General features: G+C 35.2%; 1 long non-coding RNA gene across 7 annotated transcripts in view; it reads right to left on the reverse strand.

Annotated features, from left to right (window-relative positions):
• The window catches only part of LOC102120992 (uncharacterized), a 260,960-nt gene that overhangs the window by 158,746 nt on the left and 89,895 nt on the right, over positions 1-12,319 (reverse strand). The gene's annotated exons all lie outside the window — the stretch shown is intronic.

A 12,319-nucleotide genomic window follows, 5' to 3' on the forward strand; every position in this document is an offset into this window, starting at 1 on the left:
AACTTGATGCTTTATGCAATACATCTCAGAATTGCCCATCCTTAGAGAAGAAAAAAATATTTATACATTGATCCTTCTCTTTATTGGTCATAAACGTGCTCCATGGACTTTTGAGCAGCAAATAGGTGTCAAAGGTTCTCAAGGCACCAGTGAAACTCTAGAGAAACAAGCAAGATGCATCTGATCAGGTGCTGTCAGGTTAGATTTAAGTAAAAGGAGTCAAAGCATATATATAATTGATCATCATAGGAGCAGGTAGGATAAGAATGTTGATCCCAAGAACATTTGAAGTAATGCACAGGAGTCCAATAAAACAGGTTAATAATTGAAAGCAAAATAATTATTAGATAGTAAATTATATGAGAAAAATGCAAAACACTGTGATAAAAGTTATCTTTGACTACTCCATTACCATCAATAATATTTAATGTTTCTTTTGCTTACAATCCACCAGAAAACATATTTCAGCCCCAGGGTGCATGCTGTGAATGGGGTGCTTGAGCATATGTTTCCCTAGAAAATTCAACATGTTTCCCATTGAAGCCATGGACTCAAATGTGAGTTTGAGTACTTTTAGAATATGCACTCCCCACTCCCTAAGCACCCCTCCCTGCCAAATCTGATCGACATTTCCCAGATGGGAAGTGTGCCTGGAGTATTTGCAGGTTAAAATGAGTTTTTTAGGTTAAATTAACTTTATGTTATTGGAGCAACTTTTAAATTCAGCAAGTGACAAGGAATTAGCCAAGTGATAGTGCTGTTAAAATAGCCCAATTATAATGAAAAATGTAAAGCACTTTTTATTAGAGGATAAAAGTGTAAGCAGTTCTTTTCCTGAAAGGCAAGTGACACTTACAACAACTTTTATTGAATGTTTAAGTTCAAGTTTCAGTTATTGTCATGTTGGTGGGTTTAATGCGTAACTGTTAATTATGAAATTATTGCAAGTTAGAAAAATATTAAATATTTCCTTACTTCACAGAATACCGTCTCCATACTTCCAACATTACTTGCTGAGCTTTCTTCAACTTTATCTTCCAGAGATAATTTTTAGCCCACTTTTATATAGACTTTTCCCCCAAGAACCAGGAAGAGCTGAACTTCTTCCCTAAGCTGGTTATGGTGTTGGAGCAAATGAAAACCAGTTTTCGGTGTTTATATGGTCAACTTCTCTCATTTACTCCCATAATACTTAAGCATTAACCAGAAGTCTTGAAATATACTTGTCCTGGTTTTCAGCAGTATTAATTTTATAGATGATGGAAGAATATCTGTACTTTTCCAGTACTCTTGGAAATACTGTTCTGAATGTTTGTTAGATTAATATCTAACTATCTAGCAATCATGAAAAGATAGTGAAATTTAAACCAAAATCATTTAGAGCTGATTAAATTCAGAATTTATATTTGGAAAAGTATGGAATTAAAACTAGAACAATTATTTAATTACTTAATTTATTGTCTAATATAATGTAAATACTGTTTAATTAGTAACTAAAAGATTCTTGCATCTTATTATTTATAAAACTTGTTCAACATTAGAAACTGGACATCTAAGCTTCTTGTAAATGTTAATATACTCAAAGACCTTTGTTATGTTCACTTCACATTTGAGTTTATAGGAAAGATTATTATTAAAACTAATATTTTTCTTGGAAAATGAGTACAGTTATTACCATTTGATAACTGGCTTCTACACACTCTGCATTATCAGTATAATTTCTCATAACACTGTTCAGCATACCACAATTAGCTTTGAATCAAGCTTGGAGAAACACTGGTATAATATCAGTTTCAAATGAACAAATTATGTGATTGAGCAAAATTTCAAAGAGACCTATTAGAATTTTAAAATAATTTATTTTTGAAAAGTTCTTTAGGAATGCTGCATTTTCAAAAAAAAATGTGTGTATTGTTTTAAGGGACAAATGTTTTTATAACTGTTCTTGAGGCATGACTTTAAAATATGTAAAGAGAAACTAGATGAGATTTATTTTGTAAATTTATGGTCTAAAGAATAATTTTTAAAAATATGTTTTTCTAAAGTGAAATTTTGTAAGCTGGTCATGGTGGCACATGCCTGTCGTCCTAGCTACTTGAGAGGCTGAGGCAAAAGGATTGCTTAAGCCCAGATGTTCCAGTCCAGACTAGACAACATAGCAACACTCTGTCTTAAAAAGAAAAAAAGTTACATAAAAGAAGCTACAAGAAAAGGTTTTTCATTTCTTCTTGACCCTATACACTTTGGCTTGCTTACCAGAACTTTGCTAAGCATTTTAAAGACTGTTAAGAATTTTTGAGGGAAGGTGTAATGGGGATAAGATTTATCCTCCTGGATTAAACAACTGAAAAGATACAGACAAAATTTGTGAAAAAAGTGGATTTAGATAGTGGAAAGCAGGCAACTCTGGAGAGTGAGCCCTCAGATAAGCTGTCCTCAGTTTCTCACTGCATTAGAACTGCAGCAATCCAAGGAGGAGAAAACCCCCAAAGCTCAGTGTTCTCTATAAGTTGAGGAGATAGAGTTTAAAATGCACACAGTGGCTAGACTTTGGGCAGTGTACTGAAAAGAAGAGAGCTGCACACAGAGAGATTGAAATCTGGAGTGAAGTTTTGAGCTGAATATTGTTCATGCTTCACATGCATGTGAAGAAATTACACGAGGCGTGGAAAAGACCCACCAGAAGGGATCAGGCAGAGCCCACATGTGGCTGGGAATCAAAACCAGAGATTATAAATTTAAAAAAATTATAGGATAATATCCTTCATAAACCTAGATGCAAAATATTAAATTCCACAATACATAAAAAGAATAATAGATAATGACCAAGTAGGGTTTATCCCAGAAATACAAGCTGGGTTAACATTTGTAAATCAATCAATACAATTCACTATACTAAAAGACTAAAAGAGAAAAATCATAAGATCATTTCAATTGATGCAGGAGACTCTTTTGAGAAAATTTAATATCCACTCTTTATTAAAAATCTCTCAGTAAACTAGGAATCGGAGGGAATTTCCTCAATCTGATAAATAGGATCTACAAATGTTATACATGATCAGATTAAAACCTTTCTGTCACTATTTGGAACAAGGCAAGAAAGTGTGCTTTCACCATTTCTATTCACCATTATAGTGAAGGTCCTTGCTGGTGCTGTAAGACAATTAAAAGAAATAGAAGGCATTCAGATGCAGAGTATCAACATTCTTAAAGAAATGAGCATAAGGATAGCAAGTACTTTTGTTTAATGAAACCCTAATTTGTTTCTAGTGGAAGATGAATGCAGTTTTCTTTTTATTTTTGCATGTTTAAATTCCCTCTTTCTCATTAGATAAAATAAAGAGATAAATGAACTTCATAGTGGTACTTTGCCAAATCAACCTTTTTTTCCTTCTACCAGTGAATGCTTTTGAAAGGCTGATGTCAAATAATATCTATGTTATACAGCCTGTTTCATAAAGCCTGTTAATATTGATCAAATAAGTATTTTCATATTCTTATATGGCAGTTAGCCTACCAATTTTTTGGCTAGCTCTGTAATATCTAGTATATTCTTATAGACATAATAACTGCCAGGAAAATGTTTGGCCAGACCTCATTCAAGTAAGGGAAAGGATATTCATGATTATGTGACATGTATATTTAGAATATAATATTTCAAGTTAGATTTGGCAAGAAAACAGTCATGCACTAAAACATGTGAGATATCTTGAATCCTTTTGGAAAAACCCTCAAAGGAAAATAATTTAAGAGCTACTAACATTTCTCTTAGCTCCGACTTCTCAATAAACTTTTGGTACAACATTTGCATTTTATTGACTGGCTTCCTTTCTACATGAACTTTCATTAAACGTTCCTCACTTTCCAAGTGTTCTTTGTCATTAAAAAAAACTGGGTGATTTAGATTTTCAGATGAATTCATATACACTGAACAATGATTATTTTATACATTATGATGTTGGGGACATTTCTCCCAATTGTGTAAAAATAGTATGAGGCACATGATGGATAGCAATGTTCATGGAGGTGCATGTATAATTAGAACCTCATAATAAATACAATTTCTTATTTTGGTTGACTACAATTAGCAATTTAAGCCATCAATTGTACTGCAGCTCTGCTCTACAATCTTCTTCAAGCTACATACACGGAAGCCAAAATTGAAAAGTGACTTTGCAATCTGACACATCACTTACTGCTTGGGATAACATCTCTCTAGTCAAATTCAAAGTAATTCTTTGTATAGTATACTGGGACTACAAAATAAAAATAAAAATCCAGCTGGTTTGATTTCAGTTGTTTTGACTCCCTCTCACTATATCAAAACCAATTCCAGTTGGTCTTAGTTAATAAAAATGGTACCAAAATTTATGGAAATTAGGATTGAAAATAGGATCACTGAAGTGTTGGTGACTGTTGAAAATATTAGAGATTGTAAACTTGGTAGGCAGTGTTCAAAAAATCCTTCTAGTATGGCGATTGAAAGATAAAGAGATGAAGCCCATTTATTTCTTCTCTGTATTGTATGTTTCTGGAGACAGAGCTTTAGTTTCAGTAACATTACTCAAGAATATGCCTGGGGAGTCTATTCTTCTGTGAGTCTCTGCCAAAACAGCTTGGGAAACAGCTGGTGATAATTCTGGCTTCATTCCCCCGCTCAACAGCTGATGTTCAGGAGCAGGAAGGCAATCGGGTGGGTGTGTTCTGAGCCATGCCATCGCTGCTTCCCCTCAGCTGCTCCTACTCCCACGCAAAAGGAGCGGAGTGGAAGGCTGAGTTCCTAGAAGTGGCCTCAAAGGGAGGACAGTCAGTCCTATAGCTTTAGGTACGGGGGCGAAGAAATGAATGGTTTTGCCATGTAAAAGTCCAGGGGTAGGATTAGAAAAAACCACGTTCTTCTAATATCTGAAGAGGAACCTTTATTTAAGATACACTGTTAAGCATTCTAGTCTTTTAAAATGAAACAATGAGGTAAGTATAGAAATTGCTGATTTACCACCTACAAATAAATTATCTCAATTAACTGAGTTTTTATTAATTATTTTAAATGAGTTACCCTTTCCTTAATCCTGGGCCCTGCTTACTAAGAAGTTCAAAGGTAGTGGTGGTTTTAGAAAAGGATATTGTTGCCTATTTTCCCTTTTAATAGTCTAATGAGGAGGAAATTTTGCCTCTTCAACTGGAATTTTTGAGACATGAATTCTAGTCTCAGCTTTACCAATATCTAATGTGACTGTGAACAAATTACTTATATTTTTCAGTTTCATTTTATTTCTGCAACATGAGAGAATCAGGTTAAAATAGATTCTATGCGCAGTCCCTTGAGCTGAAATCAGTACACTGTATTCATAATGCTGAATCAATGTAGGATGACTTTAATCCCTCTTTTATTTGATAGCCTTTCCGACATTTAAAGACTGCACCTGTGCTCATCCTTTATATTTCCTCTTTTAAGCCCATATTCTCTCTTCTTTTTTCTCATGACTCAGTTTCTAGTTAAATGAGCCTGAACATGCTCAAGAATATCTAACTGCTTCTTGAACCATGGCTACAACAATTATACGTGATGTTGCAGATGTAGTCCAGTCAATTCAGAGTAGCTTTAATTTTTTTGCCATTCCATAATTGTCTTGATTTTTGTTAAGCTTGAAGTCAACCCAAAGTACCAAATCATTTTAATCCATGTTACCTTTCAGCACTGTTTCTTCTAAGCTCACTTTTTACTTTTATATTGGACCTCTTTTTGGATTTAAGCACAGATATTTTTACCTTATTTACATACTGTATGTCCATTTTAAGAGGAACGCACATTTAGGGTTAAGAGCACAAATTTTGATTGTAGGACCTGTGATTAAATCCTGACTCTGATATTTCTGGTTTTGGGACATCAGTATAATAAAGTCAGTTATAGGATTTTAAGGCCTTGATTCTCTCATCTATAAAGTAAGGGTAATACTAAATCGCTTAATATTATTGTGTGAGCTATTTATAGAATTGACATATGCTCAGTCACTGATAGGACATCTGGAATGGAGTGAGTGATCAATGGAGAGTAGTTATTGTTATTGCCCTAACTCCATCTTTGACTGTATTTGCTATCCCACTAAAGAGATAAGAAAGTTGTCCATTTTTTGTCTAGGCCCATGATAAAATATTTTAACAGAAAAGGGTTGAGGTGTGAATCTCAAGTATAAAACTAGTGATCTCTAGTCAAGTAGTGACTTTTTTGTGTGTATTTTTTATTCAACATTCCTTGGACCATGTTATTCAAATATATAAACATTCATCTAATATTGTTTTCTGGACCTCATATCTACATCTTGTTCACAAAAAATGGAAAATAATTAGTTTTATTCTGACCTACTTCATTCCTCCTGATGTTATTCTGGTTTCTGATGATTACAACTTTCCTTTCTAAGACCTTACAGTCTCATAATAATTTGTTCTCAAATCTTTTCCAAATCCATGTCAAGTTTACTGACACGGTGCACTGCACCATTCTGTTTATTCCCCATTTCTTGTCGCCTGCACTGCACACCATTTTTCCTGAAAGACTATTGCTGGTGATCAAATGATTTCTTCCTATTTTCTTCCCACGGTTTTCACATTCACTTGGGCAGTTATTGATCAGGTCAGGACATCTGCTGGTGACAGAATTTAAATGGTCCTATCCGTATGGTCACTGGTTTGGGTTTCAAATTTCTCTTAACATTTTTTTTTTTTTAATTGAGATAGAGTCTTACTCTGTTGCTAGGCTAAAGTGCCATGGCATGATCTTGGCTCATTGCAACCTCTGCCTCCTGGGTTCAAGTGATTCTCCTGTCTCAACCTTCCAAGTAGCGGGGACTACAGGTGCATGCCACCATGCCCAGCTAATTTTTGTATTTTTAGTAGAGTTGGGGTTTCACCATGTTGGCCAGGATGGTCTCAATCTCCTGACCTCATGATCCACCTGCCTCAACCTCCCAAAGTGCTGGGATTACAGGCGTTAGCCACTGCACCCAGCCTTAACTTTTATTTATTTATTTATTTATTTATTTATTTATTATTATTAGTATACTTTAAGTTCTAGGGTACATGTGCATAACGTGCAGGTTTGTTACATATGTATACTTGTGCCATGTTACTGTGCTGCACCCATCAACTCGTCAGCACCCATCAACTCGTCATTTACATCAGGTATAACTCCCAATGCAATCCCTCCCCCCTCACCCTCCCCCCTCCCCCCTTCCCCCTCCCCATGATAGGCCCCGGTGTGTGATGTTCCCCTTCCCAAGTCCAAGTGATCTCATTGTTCAGTTCCCACCTATGAGTGAGAACATGCGGTGTTTGGTTTTCTGTTCTTGTGATAGTTTGCTAAGAATGATGGTTTCTAGCTGCATCCATGTCCCTACAAAGGACACAAACTCATCCTTTTTTATGGCTTAACACTATACCGTTTGGTGATATTTCTCTTAATACTTACTTCCTTTTCATTCTGTTCAGAATAATTTGTCTTGAGAAGCTTGAGAGCTTCCTGAGTAGAGCATTATGGATTAATTAGGATTCCTTTAGATGCCAGTTATAGAAAATCCAATCCAGGGAAGCTTATTGGAAAATAACTGAACAGTCTAGGGAAAATATGGCTCAGACATTGTTGTAGACAAAGATTTAAACACTGTTTCTAGAACCAGCCCTTCTTTTCCTGTATGGACCCTTGTTTTCTGTTTAACATGGCTTCATTTGCAGATATTTGCCCTCTTGTGTATCAGTGTTTGTGGCAGCTCCAGTGTCTCAAGTCCAGTGGGAAGGAACATGGGGCTTTCTAGCAATCTCAGCAAAAATTTCCTGATATTTCATAGGCTCTGCTGGTTTCTCATGCTCCTTCCTGAACCAATCCCTGCAACTAGGGAAATTTACCTTCTGTTTTCCATTCTTGAGTTTCTACTAAATTCTGAGACAAGTGATGGAGTTCAGGATATGCTACACCAAAATATGGCACCTTAGCATTTGAAAAATAATAAAAGCAACAAAGTACTCTAACCTTTCCCTTGCCCCTTCTCCCCTGAGTAGTCATAAAACATAGTTGGCCTTTCCCTGATGGAGGTTCTCAGACTCTTATTTCAGATGCGCCCTCTGTAGAACCAGAGAAAAGGAATATCCTTGTCTCTGAAGGACACAGGGACACAGAGAAGAAGCTGAAAAATCAAGCCTTGCAAAGTACCTCTCAGCTTATTACCATTAGATTATACTCCTTTGTCTAATCATACTTTTGCATGACTGTCTACTCTTTATTAAACCTAAGCAAAACAAATAGTTTTCTTTATATATTTGAGTCTTCATTTTTTAAAGTTCCCATGCTATGTAAAACATATATTAAATAAATACATGTGATTTTCTCTTGTTAATCTGTCTTTTATTGTAGGTGTCTCAGCCATTAACCTTGCAATGATTAAGGAAAAGATATTACTGTTTCTCCATTGCACAGGAAAGAACCCAGCTCCACTGGAAGTCTGAATGGGGACCAATCTCCACTGTAATATGAAGTCTCTAAGTAGATGGAGTACACCAGAGAAGGCAATGCATAATTGTGATCAAACCTTTAGAACAAACCTGTTTTTCCTAATTGTACTCTCTCTCACATGCATTCGCATATGTGTGTGCATGTATGAGTGCATCCATGCATGCAGACACACTTATACACACACACGTGAGGGTGCTAGGCATTCATTAGTTTATTTTACTCTTCTGAATTCTCATGATCTGTTTAGCCTTTTCTTAATAACTAGGTTTTTGCAAGCAAAAAATGTTTTTGTTCCAACTTTAAAGTGATAATTTGCATTTCAGTACAAAAGCTTCCCATACTGTACTAAAATGGCAGTAATGTAATGAACACACAAAGGCAAGAACAGGACAGGAAGTAAACGACTGAAAACTTAAGAAGTAAACTGAATTTCAGAAGATAAAATTTTTAGGAAAAAGCAAAATGGAGAAAGGAAATACTTCACACTCTGTAGTGAGAGAAGCCAATAGTGAACAAGGAAATTTGCAATGGAGAATTCCAGAGAGGATCAGTAACCGAAGGAGATGCTGGAGCTCCACACACATCTGAAAGCAACAACGTGAAGTTGGGTTGAAAACAGGGTAGTTCATTTACAGTCTGTTAGGAGCACTTAGAAAACACATATTTATTCTCTTGTCTCTGCAGAAGATAGATTCAAGGTGTATTCTATGGAGAGGTAGACTTTGATCTTAGAAGTCCCAAACACAGTAAAGTGAGGTGTTGAGTTGAAAATAAAAAGATGAATTCTTCACATTTAATTATGACTTTCATCTTCCTTTTCCAACTTGGCCTTAGAATCATCGCAGCCAAGTTTGTAACACCAGGCAAGGGACTGATATATCACTGGAGAAATGGACCAGTACAACAAAAAAGTGCAAACCGGGTTCACTTTGCACTGGTTGCCACTTCATTTCTGTATCTCGGACTATACTTTTACTGCTTGCACGAGTACAGTTAGACACAATATTCACACACAGGTTCCATGAAGTGGGTTTATTACTTATAGATAGGCAGTATGGGACAACAGAAGCCTAGGATTTACGACTAGTCAGTCCCCCAGTGCTCAGGAAAGCTGCCTAGAGTAGAGGGAGTCTCATTTGCACGTGCCCCACTTGCAATGAAGGTGAAAGAACCCAGAAAGCAGCCTATCCTGAATTTTATGATCTGGGGGAAGTGATACAGTGGGGGTAAAGCATTGAAGGACATCCTGTTCTGGGGTGGACAGGAATAGAGCCCAGGCTGTTCCAAACAGTTCCTTCTTAAGATATTGCATTCCCAGCATGTTCTACAGTTATTCTGAGAACTACAGAATGAAAATGGAACCCTATTTCTCACCGTATATAAAAATTAACTCAAGATCTCAAGATGAATTAAAGACTTAAATGTAAGACCTGAAACTATAAAAATTCAAGGAAAAAACCTAGGAAAAACTCTTCCGGACATTGGTCTAGGCAAAGATTTATGACAAATGCCCTAAAAGCAAATGCAATAGAAACAAAAATAATAAAATGGGACTTAACAAATCTTCCACATAGCAAAAGAAATCATCAGCAGAGTGAGAAGAGAACCTACAAATGGGAAACAATGTTTGCAAATTATGCCTCTGACAAAGGACTAATATCTAGAATGTACAAGAAACTAAAACAATTCAACAACAAAAAATACACACCAACCCGATTAAAAACTGGGCAAAGGACATGAACAAATATGTCTTAAAAGAAAAAATACAAGCAACCGAGCAACCAACAAACACATAAAAAGTGCTCAACATCACTACACATCAGAGAAATGCAAATTAAAATCACAAGTTAAAATCTTACACCAGTCAGAATGGCTATTACTAAGATGTCAAAAAATAACATATCCACATGGATGCAGAGAAAAGGGAATGCATATACACTGTTGGTAGGAATGTAAATTAGTTCAAGCTTTCTGGACAACAGTATGGTGATTTCTCAAAGAAAAAAAGATAGAACTACCATTCAACTCAGCACATCCACTGCCGGGTATCTACCCAAAAGCAACAAAATCACTATATAAATAAGACACCTACACTCGTATACTTATTACACATTGTTCATAATAGCAAAGCCATGGAACCAGCCTAAGTGTTCATCAGTGGTTGACTAGATAAAGAAAATGTGATATACATTGTGATATACATCCACACAGAATACTATACCATATAAAAAAGAATGAAAGTGTGTCCTTTGCAGGAACATGGATGGAGCTGGAGGTCATTATCCTTAATAAATTAAGTCAGAGACAGAAAATCAAATACCACATATTCTTACTTATAAGTAGAGCTAAACAATGGGTACACATGGACCTCAAAATAGAAATAATAGACACTGGAGACTCAAAAAAGGGGAAGAGTGACAGGGGGTGAGGGTTGAAAAATTACCCATTGGGTATAAGGTTCACTATTTGAATAATGGGCACTAGAAGCCCAGTCCCCACCAATATACAATATACCCATGAAACAAGCATGTATGTGTACCTTCTGGATCTAGAATAAAGTAAAATTTAAAAAATTAAAAAAGAGAATAAAAGTTCCAAATCAAAGTTAGAGAGATGAAAACTACAATGCTGGAGATAAAAATTATACTGAATGGGAATAATTGCAGATTATATACTGTAGAAGAAAAGATTAGTCAACTTGAAAATATGGTATTTAAAACTATACAAAATGGAAAATACAGGGAAAAGTTTAAATGCACATAGAAGCAGTAAGATGTAGAATAACTTAAAACAGTGAAATATACACGTAATTAGAATTTCTAAAGCACTGGAAAGTAGAAAACAAAAAAAAATTGAAAAAATTGTGGGTGAAAGTGTTCCAATTTTTATAAAAAATACAACCTTGGGGATGCAAGAATGTCAATGAATTCCAACTCTAGGACGTATGAAGACTATTATATCAAGTCAAATTATAACCAAATTGTCCAAAACCAGTGAGAAAGAGAAAATCTTAAAAACAGCTAGAGAAAAAAAAAAAAACATATTACACAAGGAGGAACAAAGATAAGAATGGGAGCAAAATGCTTGTCAACAACACTGCAAATGATAAAACAGTGCAGCAACATTTTTAAATTACTGAAAACAGAAAGACAAATATCTCATGTTGTTACTTGTTTGTGGGATCTAAAATTTAAAACATGGCCATAGAAAGTAGAAGGATGATTACCAGAGGCTGGGAACGGTAGTGGGGGACTGGAGGGGAGGTGGGATGGTTAGTAGGTATAACAAAATAGAATGAGTAAATAGAATGAGTAAGACCTACTATTTGATAGCACAGTAGGGTTACTACAGTCAATAATTTAATTGTATTATTTTAAAATAACTTAAAAATGTAATTGGATTGTTTGTGACTCAAAGTATAAGTACATGAGGGGATGAATACCCCATTCTCCATGACATGCTTATTTCACATTGTATGCTTGTATCAAAACATCTCCTGTACCTCATAATATACAAATAAATACACCTACTATATACCCACAATAATTAAATTTTTAAAAATTTCTGAAAATAAGAAAACAAAACATAAAATTATTAACCTATAATTTTATACATGTGAAAAATATTCAAAAAAGAAAGGTGAAATAAATGTTTTGCAGGAATAAAAAAGGTGAAAGCATTCATCAGGACCAAACCCTCACGACAAGGAAGTTCATCAGATGTAAGGAAAATGATTCCAGATAAAAATATAGCTCTACAAAAAACAATGAAGAGCATTGGAAATAATAACTATGTGGGTTATATAGACAATATATA

The sequence above is a fragment of the Macaca fascicularis genome, chromosome 12 (genome assembly GCF_037993035.2).
Source record: "Macaca fascicularis isolate 582-1 chromosome 12, T2T-MFA8v1.1".
Classification (NCBI taxonomy): Eukaryota; Metazoa; Chordata; class Mammalia; order Primates; family Cercopithecidae; genus Macaca; species Macaca fascicularis.